Raw genomic sequence first — 12,776 nt, 5'->3', positions numbered from 1 at the left:
TATTGTATTATGGAACTGATGCCAACCAGAAGAGCTGTGTATTGTGTGATTCTAATTTTCTATTTTGTGGCCAGTATTTAGTATCAGCCATTGTTATATATGAAACTAACCCAGATATGTCACACACTTTTTGTCATATGGAAGTAATTTTAGATTTTGTCTCCTCATCTTCAAAATACATTTATTTGTCCTCCTGAAGTATAATTTCTCACTTGAATTTTTTTTTTTGGTCAGCTGGCGACCAAACTGATTACAGCTAGAGTATCTTCAGACGGAGGCGTAAACAAACAAAGCCCACTGACTTGAGCCAAAGGACACCTGACTTCCGTCTGTATAAATGTTGCCAGTGCATGCGCCTCTTTGTTTGGACCAGCAGATGAGGTATTCACATGTCTAAAGATGCACAAAAGCACCTAATGGAGGTTATAAAAGCATCTATATGAGTAAGCACCTTATTTCCAGCAGCGTTCATGGAGTCAGGCCTCTATTATAATTAGTCATTTTAGTAAAACCTACCATGTTTAACTTCAGCCACCTCCAATACCTCCAATACTTCTTAACAATGTCCTTAATAACATCAATCAGAAATCTCTTTTTCTGAAAGGTAAACATCAAAATTTAACACTCAAAGCAATAAAGCAGAATTTAAACTAGGGTATGAAAAATTTATTAGCTCTATCTTTTGAAAAAAACCAGCATCTTAGGTAACAGAATCAGCTTCATCTCCAGATTTTGCAATTGCAAAGTTGTTCCTCCTGGCATCCACACAGTATTAGATTATTACCTTTATACAGTATAATACAATATAATGTTTATGGTATACCAAAGTTTTCCCTCACCTTCATGTGATTTCAGTTTTTATGCTCTCCTAAGGAAGAGTTACAAATTAATTGCATAGAGCACTTTTTGTAGACGCAGTGTTGTGTCAGTGCTGACATAAAACAACACTAATGAATTTGCTAACTACTTGGTACCCCATGTGCATTTGTAGAATTAAGGACCTAAATTAATTTTTTAACTGTTCTTCTAGTTGTTGGTGGGTTGATTTTTGGGTGGACAAGAGTGAGGAAGGAATTGCTGACTTCATTTTATATGCATTTATTGGATTCCAGATCCTTGCCTTCCACATTTTTCCCAGATAATAAATACCCATTCCTTTTCAGCTCAATCCTGAGATTTAATTAAGATCGGAGCCCTAGTGTGCCAGGTACTGTGCAAATATGCAGTCAAAAGAAAGAAAAACATTATAGCAATAAACCAAAGAGTTTAAACATATACTGACACTGGCATTAGAGAATCACAAGACAGTACCCAGTCACTTTCAGTAAATTGCCACTTTTAAGTCCTATTTCTGTTGGAAAATCTATTGTAATTCCTATCAAGCAGAAACAGTAGTAAGAATGTTCAAACAAAGAATGTAAGCTATAAACTGCCATCCTAATGAAGGTATAAAGACAAAACATAAACGGATGAGAAAAAAATGTCCTTCTTCTTAATACTAGAAGAAGCTTAAGACTGTGTTTTACACAGGAAGCAAACCACCAGTCTTTCAATAAGCACATAAAGCATTCTCTTCATTAACTCCTCAGAACAGTATTTCAATAAATAATATTAATTGACATATTGAAGTGCTGCTTCTGTAAGATTTGCAGAAAAGAGTAATATTTCATATTTTGCTGTATGCTATTTAGAATTTCTTTTGGTATTCTATTGTTTTATGTGCTAAAAAAGTATGCAAAGCTATATTCAGTTGAAATGACATATCCAAACAACTCACCTCAGAGACTACTTAGGGCAAGCACGCCAGCATATCAAACAGGACAAGACTGCAACAGAAAGATGCAAGGGCAAGCTCTGCTACTATTTAAGGCTGTCTCTTGTGGAGAATTTAGGTGCCAGTTATGAAAATCACATAAATATTTTATGTTTAGCACAATCACTATTGATTAATTATGACCTACATTAGCATTCAAAAAGCCTCAGCAGTAAGACCCTGTAAGACTGCAGACAGTCATTTCAGGTGAATTACTGGTGTGATCCTACAGAATGTCAGTAAATAAGGAGATCATCTCACCACATAATTATTGAGGCAGTAGAAAAACAAACAAACAAAAAAAATGCACAGCAGTGCATCCAATCACAATGTCGTGTTTCTGTACAGCTTACTTTGAAATGTATCCATTTGAAAATACTGAACCCTTCTGATATGGCTATTCTAACATGCATCATTAAATTCGTGAAAATAAGGATTTATAATGTAAGCTACATCTGCAGGTTTGGATATACTAATAACCATCACTTTTTTGGCATGGTTTTGTGTATTCTTTGAATACCATGCTCAGAAAAAAACTGGTATTACAAGAATGTAACATCTTGGGGCATGATGTTCCATCTTCATTTAAATAGAAGAGAACATGGATGTCCAACGAGCTGTGCTGGAGAGGAGGGCAGTGTGCTGCCACAAAAGCTATTTGCAGCAGTTAATACTGGAAGCTTTCACGAATCCGTGACAAACTAGAGTAAGCTTTACTGTCACTAACAAATTGCTGAGAGCAATTAAAAACGACCCAATTATTTCTGGAAAAAATAGCTCTTTAAAACTTAAAGGTGAAATAGACAGATGGGAGGAGAAAAAGAGCAAAATGATCATGTATGAAAATTCAATAGCATTTTAGTTGAAAACAGAAAAATTGAATAACGTTCTTTATTGTCTTTCAATGAGAGAACAGAATAAAACAAGCTACTGTAATTGGTTTTTAACAACAGGTTTTTCCATAAATAGCATTTGTGTTTTAATTACAGTGTTAAAGTTCAATGAAGAGAATTTACTTTGTTACATACTGTTTCTTTACAACCATTCTTAATATTACTCATTAAACTGGTATGCCATTGAGATAAAAGTGCATTTTTATTCTATTTCTTTAAATCACTGAAACATCTGTATAATTCCTTAGCAGTGACTTAACTACTGATGTAGCTGAAAATGTAGTCAGCTGAGCATCTTCATCCCTTTCAGCATAATATAATATCTCTGTGATTTATGAGAGTTCAGGCTTGCATAAGACTCCCATATAGACCCATAAAGCTATAAACCTTTCTATTACCATAACAGGGTTTCTCAGTTGCTGTTACTGTTCCTCTGGGAACTTATTTGTTAGTGAGAGGTTTTCCCCCCATATAACTTAACTAACCCTTAAAAGGAATCCTTTATAAATACTTAAAATTATGAGAACAACAAATCACTTATAGAGCATATATTCTCCTGATAAAAATAAGTTTTTCTAATAAGAGATGCTGTGAATCAGCCTTCATTAGTTATTTTTTGTTATAAATCATACTTCTGAGGAAGAAATAGAAACCAAAGTTTACATTTCCTATGTCCTCTCAATGATGCAGAGGCCACTAAAATTCAAAAATCCCCAATAGTGGTTCCTGACTCTATTTACTGCCTCAAAACATAGTGTCTGCACAGAACAGTATGTATTAAAGCACCCAGTAGTACTACTAGCCTGGTGAAACCCTATTCAGCACAAAGGCTGAAGAAATGAGCTGTGTAATTCTGGCTATGATCAAAACTGACCTTATTCTTTGAAATCTATTTTCTGGGACTTGTACCCCCTTTCACTGTTATATTCATCTGCTGCCTCTTGTCTTAAACTGGACTTCTATGCCACTGACATCTTTGGTCATTATACATATACTAAGCACTGCACATGATGGATCAACATTTCTCGACTAGGTGTTAGAGCAGCACCATAGCAGGAACTGCTGTGAGCTCCATGAGATTCTCCAACAAGTACAAGAGTTAATCTTCTGTTTTGAAGTTTTCATCCACTTACTTTGGATGTTTGGCAATGTCTAAAAGATTACACAATCAGTTTCATTTCATTAAAACTTACTGAACTCTTTTCTACCACTCAAGAAGACACTGAAGTGTCTCACCTCGGTTAACTGCCTAGTTGCTATATGCCTAGCACAGCTCCAACACTTTTTCTTGGAGGAATGAGCTGGTACTTCAACAAGGATGAAGAAACACCAGGATGGATTCCTTACAGTATGCACTCCCGAACAAGTTAAGGACTCTTCTAAGTTACACAAGGTAATCCAACAAGGAGCCAGAGAAGCTTTGTCAAAACTTGGCAACCTCTGTTCTAAAACTATCCTGCTCTCCCATAGTAGGCGCAATTCAACAGAAATTTGGCAAATGGAGGCACACACACACTCATGCACAGCTCTCAGCAACCCAAATGACCCATGACACTTTTATGATCCCTTTCCTGGCCATGCAAATGTAATTACACAACATTGTTCCTCAAAATGATAGAAAATAATTACAATTTAAAAAAAAAAAAAAAAAGGCAGGAAACTTCTAAAGAAACCCTATGATCTCTCAAGGCAAGCAGTTCTCGATTTTGCTCTGTATTATTAAATTAATATACTGAAGACTTTTACACTATGATTACAGCATCTATTATCAAAATCCATACAAAAGGAGCTGGAATTTTTCTTAGTACTGAATTATCAAAATTAAAATAATTTCTCTTGAAACACCAAGTTGAATTAGATTAGTGGCCCAGTATCTGGCAAGCAATGAAACACATTGTGGGGTACCTGAATTATTCTTAAGCTTGAAAGATACTGTATTCCTTCCAAAAGGCAAAAAACACCCCACTATGAATTATCTCATACAGACAAAGTTGGTCAACAAAGTTAGCAAAAGTTACTCTAATGTTTGTAAACATATGTTGGGTAAACATAAAAATAGTAAATAATTAAACTTTCATCTCTCATTTTTTTTCCCCTTTTACCTTTTTCACTTAACCCAAACATGGCTAGAACCATTCACTGTCACTATGTGCTCTCAGGTGAATAAACTATTATAGTGCATTAGTGTGCTGGTTTGGCCAAATTTAGAAATATATCCTCTGAGAGAAGGCCGGTCACCCCCCTCCCCCACCAGGTTTGGGGAAAAATAAATTTTCCTCAAAGGGAAGTGAAAGAGATAAAAACTATTTATTTAACAAACACAAGGGAAAAGGATAATAATGCTAAATAATAAAATTTTGCTGTGAAGGAAAAAACCTGGGAAGGTGTTGGAGTCCTCCCTTTGGTCTCCTCGGAGCTGGGGCTTGGCCCAGGGCCAGGCCCTCTGTGCCTGGTGGAAAGCCCTCCCGATGTGTTCTGATATTGAAGCAGTCCAGTAGAAAAGGGAGAAAATCTGAAATTCCAGGGAAGGAAAAAAAGCTCAACTCTCAGTCTCCCTCCGGAGAAAAAGAAACTGAAACACTGGCCAGAAACTGACCCGGGAGCAGCAAGCCGGGTGCTTCCTCGCTCCCCTGCTGCAGCTGGAAAAAAAATGCTATCTCTGTGTGACCTTGAACAAGCTGCAAACTGCTTTGAAAAAGTTTTGCTCAGTTTTTCCTTCCCCCTCTCAGGCTCAGTTTAGAGGCATAGAAAGGCACAAGAATTAATTTCTGGGCATGGGCAGTGATATGGGATACACATCATAAAGCCACCCCAAGACAATTAGTATACACTGTCTTACTTTATATTAGACTTCCATCTCACTGTGCCACTGAAGCTGTGGTTGCCTCCAATGAACATCTTTCTCCTAAAGGCTCAAAATCTTTTTCCTCTTCCTTTTCTCCCCTTATCTTTCACATAGCTTTGGGTGGGAAATTTCTGTCACCCTTCTTCTCACAGCAGGAAGCTCAGTTCTACCCCAGTAAAAAGACCTAAATCCCATGACCTGCCTGGCTCTTGCTTCCCCTGTACAGTCTGTGCCTGCTTAGTGATGGCCTTCCTTATTGCTTTCTTTTCCTCTTTTCTCCTTTTGCATTAACTTCTGCTCTCTGTGTCCAACTTCAAAGTTTTCACTCTAGAGTGCTTAATTTCATTCTTATTAATCTCATACATTCAACTTGTCTGGGGAACACTCTCCCAACTACCACTGGACTGATATTTTCCATTTCCTCCTTTCAGTCTTCCAAAACCATACTTTATCTGAACACTAGGTTGACTTAACACGTAAAAGAGGAGTTAACTTGTTCTTTTAACACAGATTGTAATAGGAAGTCTGAAAACTATTCTTTCATTTTATTTGCACAGGATAGCCTAGACTAAAGCCTGAGCAAATAAATTATGCTGCTCCTTCAAATAGCTGCCTAACCCTATGTATAAGGAGTGTATTCTAAGCAAAATTTATTTCAAAGGTTTGTGTACGAAATTAAGGATTAAGACCTAGAGGGTTCTGCTGTTTAATTCAAAGATATTTTACTATTCAAATATATTTGCTCTTTGTAAACAACCTTATGCACATACATGTGGTGGGATCAGCAATAAATACACCAGTCTGTACATAAGAACAAAGAGTAAAATATTTTTCACCCATATGAATAAAATACAAAGAAGAAGAATGAGAAAAGTATCACAATGTAGTGAAGATAGTACAGAATTTAGGATGATGGTGAAAATATTGAATACAGGGATGAGGATGTGTAACAGGAGTAAAAAATGTAAATTATCAGTTAATTATAAAACTAGAAGAAAGGCTCAAGTAGATAAGCTGAGGGTGACAGAAGAGTTTCCAGCCCAAAGTCTGAAAGAACAGGAAGAGGCTATTTCAGGTAGCAAGATCATTATCTTGTCCTATAAGTATAAAAGAGAGTAGAACAGAGTAGGGCAGCAAAGCAGGAGAGAGGAGAAAGCAATCAGAGCAACAGATAGTTGGAAAACGTTTCAAAAATGTGTATTTTTTCAGAGAAAGTTTTAAAAGTAAATCTATTTAATTTAAAGACACGAAGGTTAAGGGAGGATGAGTAGGCAGATCACACTGTATCAATTCAGTAGCTATCTTCAAGGTTTTGAGGATTATTAGACAATGGAAATGTGAGAGACCTCACATACCTGAAGTTCAGATAAGCATTTTTCATATCATGCCACATGGGAAATCATTACTCAGTTGACATAAAATTAGGATTAATATCAGAAATATTAGGTCCATAAGTAACTAAAGGGGAAATGAAAGTGGTTACTGTTAGAAAGTTTCAGGCTAGAGGGAAGCTATTAAGAGAGTTCCTCAATGATCAGTCTTGGGAGAAATCTTGTTATTTTCATAACTGCTTTAGCCAAAGTGTCAGTACTAATATTAGTGACCTATCCTGGTAATTCATTTTTGGGGAGATAATCAATATCGAGGAGCATTGGGATATCCTTATGCAAAGAACTGGATGACCTTGAGAACATGAATAACACCAATGAAATAAAAATCTAGCATATAAATGGCAAGGCCATTCCCCTAAGGACTAATAAAAACATTTTTCCATAAGCCAGAATTTCATCAGTTGAAAATGACCAAGGTGGAAAAGGATAAGTCATAGGATTTAAGTATGAGCTGTTAGTGTTATACGGACAATGCAACTCTAAGCTGCATCAAACAAGATTTTTCAGGAGAGAAGGAAATAGCAATATAGGCAAAATCTAATCATTGCTATCTCTAAATTGCCATAGAACCCTGCTCACTCATGTTAAAGAATGATAAGCTTAAATTGGAAGAGGTGCAGAAAAGAGGTGCCAACATGATCAGAGAAATGGAAAATCTATCTGACAAAAAGAGACTGAAAATGCTTAAGCATATCTGGTCTGGTGAAATGAAAGTCAAGAGAAAATATGCCAGGGAACTGAATAGTGAAAGGAAGGAAAAATTATTCAGTCTAGGAGCCACAGCTGGCATAAGAACAAATAAATAAATGTAAGGTGGCCATGAATAAAGTTAGGCTGTGAATCAAAAAAATAGAAAAAAAAATCTAAACATTAAAGCAGTAAGAATCTGTAACAGCCTTGGACTAGAAAAAAATGGATGCAGCGCCCATCTCCTTCCCAGAACTACACATACCTGTACTGTGCTTTACAAGCACATAAGGTGGATCAATATGAAGTGCTACTTGAAACAGTAAGGAGCTGGAGTTGGCAGCCAAGGAGATTCCTACCTATCTTACGTTTTCAAAATTCCTTAAACAGCATCTAGTATTTTTCAGGAGAAGCTATGTATGATAAAGAATAAACAGAAGATAACAGAATATAAGTCTTCAGTTTACAGAATCATACACTGTTTTCCCATAGACTAGATGGGCTAATTAAAACAATCTATCTAACTTTTTTGTGGATCTCACTATTTCATGCCCTGAGGTATTTGTGATCTTTCTACTTCAACTACATTTTATTACTGAACTGTTAAGTGACGTTTTCATATATAGAGTTGGTATTCAAGTATAAGTCAAAATACACAGGAAAAAGACTATCCAGCACCAGCCGTGAAGAATTCCAGTTCTGAGATCACAAATCTGTAACTTATCCTCATCTCAATCTATCTACATTCCTAATAGATTAAAGACAGAATAATTTTGCAGGCATAGTAATTTTTCTTTTGCTTTTTTCACATAAGTGTTCAGATGTGGTATAAGAGATGCTGTTAGTTGATAAAATCTGAATGGAGGGGACAAAAGAACCTTGTAACACCACTGCACATCTGCACCTCTCTTTCATTAACAGCCACTTTCCAAAACAGGCTCACACATATGATTTCTTCCTGAGGAGGTAAGAGCTGACAAAAGTCAAGTATTTATTTTTTGTAAAGAAAGAGGCTTACCTAACCAGATACATGAATTTAGATGGTTCATTTATCACAGACCCTTGTGAAGCGATATTTAAAGAGCAGTAACCTTTTCATTTTTCTGAACAGAAATGACTGAGGAGCAAGGAAGAGTAAGTATCAGTGAGACCTTGGCAGTGCTTTTATGACAAGGTCAGGACTTTTTATTGGACCAAAAGAAGAGCCAAGAACTGACCGGGAAAGCCAGTATAGGAAAATCTTGAGAAGAAATTTTCAAAGCTAAATTAGTAATCCAGATGTTGACTGAACAGCACTCTGGCCACGGGGGCATCTGGGGCCACGATCACAGTATATTTTCCCATTTTGTATACAATTTCGTATTGCCATATTGATGGAGCATTTACCATCCTGCACTGCTCACACCTCCAGGCACCTGACTGAAAGGGCTGTAAATTGCTCCAAAAACTAGTAAGTAAATTCGTACACTATTACTAACCACCCTTCTTTTAAGTCAATTGTGCATTTCCAGAAAAGGCACATGCCTTATATTCAGTTGCCTATTGCAACAGTTGCTTGCTTATTTTATTTGTAAGTTATTTAAGCTTTATTTTAAAGAAATTCATAAAAACCCACCTACATAAAAAACAAATAGATGATGAAAAAAGGGTACCATTAGCCATAGGGATAGTTAGAGCCCATTTCAACCCTAGCAAAATTTACGTAAGGAAAGGCAACATTAATAGCAACATCAGAGATCCACTATTGCTACCCAAATACAAAAGAAAGAGTAAACAACTATGCACAAACAACTTCATTCAGAAAACCATTATCTGTGACAGTGTACACAAGTATACTGTCTCCAACACTGCCCTACAACAAACAGGTATTTACACTTGTGCCACCTCTTTTAGTATTACACTTATCACAGTTATTTCCCAGTACTTCCTGACTGCAGTGTTACACAGAACTTACACATGTTAAGGGATGAAAGAATATAGCTCAGTGCCTTCAACTCAACCTGCTCTGAACAAAATATTGCTCGCCCTCCTTTACCACAGAACTTGCAGGAACTATTTGGACTTTGCTTACAGAGACATCCATCCTAAAGCGAGCCTCATTTGACTCCAGGATAGGTGCACTGAGTTTAATGAACGATGTTCTGCTCTAGCAGGGCTCAAGGATATGTATCAGCAGCGATGCTGAGGTCACCACGGTGCCTGTGACGGGAGAGCTATAAATTCTTCTGTTTACACTCGGCTGCCTTCATGTCTCCTACCCAAGATACGATCTGTCCTGCACCCACGGATATAAATGGTGTCATGGGATGTGATGCTGTGCTTCTGTAGACCCTACGCGCAAAGCCTACCATCATTCCCAATTTATTTGCTGCCCTTGGGCTCTTCTGCACCAGCCTAGACAGAAGTTGATAGTTTTCATGAGCTTATCTGAGAAGTACAGCTCGTATATTTAAAACACAGAGCCCTCCAGAATCTACTTTCTGTTTATTTATTTTTTTAGTATTTGCTCTGAATGCTACCTTCCAGGTAATTCACATCACCAGACATCCTGCTTGCAAGTGCAATACACAACTCTGATCCTATATCCCTAGAAATGTAGAATGGTTAAAAAAATCACTTTGATAACTGAACCCCAAATTTACATTTAAATAAGATACTACTTAAAAAAAACCAACCTATCTTGCTATCGCAAACCTATCAAAACGTTCAGTTTTAATGTAGCTACTTTTATTTAGCTCTTGAGTATTGACTTAGATCCATGCTCAGCTGTTTCATTTATTAAAATCTGCCATTTCATCTGCACAACTTGAACTTACTAGCATTGCAACTTCATCAGGATCTCTTAAATTTAAAAAAAAAAGGTGTTGGATAAATATAATCTCAGGCACAATATACTGCTCAGTGTTTTCCATATAAATCCTTAGATCAGTATTGCCGAGCAAAATGACTGGAGAACTGCATTTACTTCTGCTGTCACTTAAATGTTCTATCTTATTTCTGGCACTTTCTAATCAGCTAATTGGTTTCGACCTTGTTGGGCTCTGCAAATGTAGTCCCTGCAGCAAATTATACAAAGAGAGCAGCTGGTCCCATAATGTTATTGTACATTGCTTCATCTCCCGAATGAGATTTATCTCCCTGATCCAGTCTGTCACATGATCTGAGGAAAAAAATAATTTGGGGGCTTTTTTTTTTTCTTTTTACTAAGAAAAATGTGTAAATCACAAACACAGAACAATTTCCACCGAGTGTGGAAACACTGTGAATGTGTTTAGTACTCACATTTTTCTTAGGACAGTAGGAAACTAATTTGTCTCTTTCCTGAGCCTTTTAAATAGATGATGTTGTTATCTCAGGTGACATGTCAGCAGAAAGCTAACATGCAGTAGAAGCAGTACACAATACTAATGAAACACTCCAGAGGCAAATCTGGTACACACTGTCACTAATTCAAAGTTTATGGTAGGTTTTCTTATCAGTGAGGCCACCTTTTCCATTTTCTCTTTCTTTACTGGCTTTATCCATATTAAGCTCAAAGGAACAAGAAAGCTCTCACACATGGCTTGCTGAATATTGGCATGATTAATACCTGCTCCCTGACAGCTGTTTGAATTGAGGTGTTCTCTCATTGTAAACAGTCTGGACCGTGTTCGTACCGAGGTCTGGCTTTTGAGGAAGGTCTCTCATATGCACAAGAGGGTGGCAGAAGAGAGAGGGTGCAAACCCATTCTCCACGCTTGCCCTGCTTTCTACAATAGCTGGTGTGCCACAAAATAAGCCTGAGCAGTCAGGATCACAGCACCAGGGCTTTTAAAATAATGTTAATTCTGAACCAGCATCAGGTGCCAACAATTTATTTCGTATTTAAAAAGTGCTGTTAACTCAGCATCAGGAGGCAGTTGTAGCTGAAACCCAAATGGGCCCCCAATGATTATGTATGACAGTACAAGGGCCAATAATTTAAAAAAAAGAACTCTTCAACTAATTACAGGCCTGTGGCCTGAAGGTCACTGGAGACTTCCAAACAAATCTAAATTGTCTTTTTAATGCAGTCATCACAGTATCTCCATGATAAAGGTAAGTATTGTTGCAATTTCCAGGAGAAATGGACACATAAAAGATGATGGCATGAGGTGACCCAATAATGTGTGATAGAAATCCCTACTTTTTATAAGTAAGGGTGCTTTTCTTCACACCTCTCTGTTCAGTCAGGATTTATCTTCTGCTCTTTCTCTTGCCTAAAGGCAGACCAGTTACCCAGGTGGATTAATAGGGAGGAGCCCGCACCAAAAGCAGCTGTTTCATCAACCACGTCCTCGCCTATTTCCCTGTTAATTCAAATGGGTTGCCATTCATCACCAAATGGAGGCATCTACCACCATGGTTTCCTTGGAATTTAGCTGGAACTGATGAGTACTTAGAACAAGGCTTGGGAAAAAAACCGTAAGATCACAGTTAGCTCTGTAGCAATTAATTTGATGTGCACTGCTTACACCAGAACTTGCAACGAACCTCCAAGATGTACTACCAGTGTTCACTTCAGAGTATCTTCACATCACAGAAGGAATTAGACAATTTTAAAGGACATTTGTATCAATTACAGCAATTCACAGCAGACAGCCCCAAAATACTCCCTCATCCACACAGTTACACATCTTGATCTGACTTTTTTTCTTTCCTCTGCCACGTTCCCAAAAAAAGCTGCTGATGGGTTGCAGCACCTGACTTTTCATGATACAAAACAAGACTCATTTTCCATGGTGCTGAAAAGCCAAACCTCTCTAGGGAGACAATGTTTCCTCCTATTGCATCTCCTTTTCCTCTCACCACGTCACGTGCACTCTTCAGAAGCACAAGACACCTTCCTGTTTTGTGCTGAGTATCATTTTTTGCTCAATTTCTAATCAGCCATTTATTAAGGGAGCTGCAAAAGCACACAAAGGCAGCAGCTGTTCCCTCGCTGCTGTGAACGTGCAGCTCCGTAAGCAACTGCTGTTTGAGGCACTGCCCAGAGGTGGCTGCTGATGCTCACTGAGGCCTCCCCAACACCCCAAATTGAATGCTTCTCCTCTGGAATGACTCTCACCCTATGACATGAACAATTAAATTGCTATCAGCACTTTTCTTTAAATACAGGCATTAACCTC

The 12,776-nt window shown here is 37.5% G+C and overlaps 1 protein-coding gene across 7 annotated transcripts in view; it reads right to left on the bottom strand.

The window, feature by feature from the left end:
- Positions 1-12,776, bottom strand: part of SYT1 (synaptotagmin 1) — a 339,727-nt gene that overhangs the window by 268,789 nt on the left and 58,162 nt on the right. Inside the window, exon 1 of one of the 7 annotated variants that reach the window (XM_068999516.1) lies at positions 5,083-5,218. The exons of the other annotated variants lie outside the window; for them this stretch is intronic. The gene's annotated coding sequence lies outside the window, so the exon portion shown is untranslated. Of the gene's footprint in view, positions 1-5,082; positions 5,219-12,776 lie in introns of those variants that run through there. 7 annotated transcript variants of the gene reach the window in all.

The sequence above is a fragment of the Aphelocoma coerulescens genome, chromosome 1A (genome assembly GCF_041296385.1).
Source record: "Aphelocoma coerulescens isolate FSJ_1873_10779 chromosome 1A, UR_Acoe_1.0, whole genome shotgun sequence".
NCBI lineage: Eukaryota > Metazoa > Chordata > Aves > Passeriformes > Corvidae > Aphelocoma > Aphelocoma coerulescens.
Note: the sequence above shows the minus strand (reverse complement) of the source record. Positions and strands in the feature narration are given on the sequence as shown.